Below are 1,934 nucleotides of genomic sequence, written 5' to 3'. Positions count from 1 at the left end.
CCTGTTGGACTTAATATTTTAAAAATGTCCTGAATCACTTAGGCCTGGCTCTAAACCTGTAGGTATGAGTCTAGAGATACCCATGCAGTGGGTGGGGACACTACATAATATACATGATGGCTTACAAAGTATCGAGTAAGTGGAAACAAGGCTGGTGACTTCAACAAAAGTTGTAGGCATTTTCAAGTGAGAGCAGCAGAATATTCATAAATTGAGATAATTTCATGGATTTACCAGAATCCTAGCTTTGTATATTAACATGTTGTTCTCATGCTTTGGAAACTAGAGTGTAAATAGATATATTTTATGTCATCATCATAATAATTGACTCAGGCCAGAATCATGGAGCCAAAGTAATGGGTAAAATTTTGAGGAGTAACAGATTTGATTTAGATCAATATCTGATCTTAAATTTAGCTTTCTTCTATTTTCATAACAGGGCTTTCCAAAATCTCTCTCCTCCGGTCAATATTTTATGTTTTTTTTTTCAATGTGCAAAATATTCACCAAATTCAAAGGGTTCAAAAAATAATGGAAATCTTATTATTGTTTAGCATGGGAAACACTCCTTCTTAGATATTGGAGAATTCAGTTCCCACCAGAGGGCGCTCAGGTGTTACTTAAGTCACCTTAGATTTAGGTTTATAACTCCAAATGTAAAATTGAATTTTCATTTTTTTACATTTGTAGGTGAATTTAGTTAGAGATTTTGGGGGGTAATAGAACTCTAGTGTTTAAAAGCTTGAGTATATCTTGTTTTTCCTTTTGGGTTAAAAATAATTGCCCAAATGACATGGTAATCAGAACCTATTAACAAAAACAAAACAAAACAAAAAACAAATTAAGAAAACTCGCAAAGCAAGACCAAAACCAAAACCAAAACCAAAAAAAAGTTCAAAGTTCCACCACCCCAAAATCGATTGTTTTTGTTTTTCAGCAAACACTTCCAGTTCCGGTTCATTGCAGATTTGGGAGCCACTGTTCCTTTTCCATCTCATCCACCTTCTCTGGAACCAGGTTATTGAGGGTGGGGCGGGGAACACTCAGTTTCAGGGCTTGGGTGCAAGGTGCTAACACTCTTGTAAGTTCTGCTTTCCAGGGTGTTCCAGCCTTCTATGAGGAAATGCCAATGGCTCTCAAAGTACCCCTACCAGCAGCAGCAGCAGCAGCACCTGAGAACTGGTTAGAATGCAAATTCTTAGGCCCTACACCACACTTACTAAATCAGAACATCTGGGGGTGGGGCCCAGCCATCTGTATTTTAACAAGTTGTCTAGATGATTCCTACGTACACCACAGTTTGAGAACCACTTTGTTTCCACAAGGCAAGCTGCTTCTGGGCAGTCAGAGCCTCAGTATTATTGTTTAGACCCTGCTCTGAGAATCAGGAGCAGATTTCTTTTCAGACTGGGTCTTGCACTCTTAGGCAAATGGTAGTCAGTGTCAAAGTGGTTTTCTAGCTGCTTCAATCTTCTAAAGGAACTTGTCTTTCACCAGTTTAAGCAGGGGCACCAGCACATAGAAGGAAGTTTTGGAAATAGATTACTTATGTGTAGAGCAGACCAAGAGAGTTAGTTAAGAATTAGGAAAGAAGCATAGCTTAGTGGTTAGGCCTATAAGATTCTGGATCCACCTTCCCTATTCAAATAACAGCTTGATGTGATGCATGTTATTTTACCTCTCTGTAACTCAGTTTCCTTATCTGCAAACTGGAGATAATAATGGTACTATTTTAGAGGATTGTCATGAAGATTAACTTAGACAAGATTTCTAATTCACTTAGAACAGTCCCTGATACTATATAAGTGTTTAAATATGCTGTGCTTTGCACAAGTCTACTATCCTTCCAGCACAATCCTACCTTCTTTGACTAGCAACAAAACAACCATAATCATACCTTTTTCTCAATTCTTATGGGAAAATCTTAATATAAA

This window comes from Pteropus vampyrus, unplaced genomic scaffold, assembly GCF_000151845.1.
Source record: "Pteropus vampyrus isolate Shadow unplaced genomic scaffold, Pvam_2.0 Scaffold91, whole genome shotgun sequence".
In the NCBI taxonomy this organism is placed as follows: domain Eukaryota; kingdom Metazoa; phylum Chordata; class Mammalia; order Chiroptera; family Pteropodidae; genus Pteropus; species Pteropus vampyrus.
This window is presented reverse-complemented; position numbering follows the sequence as displayed.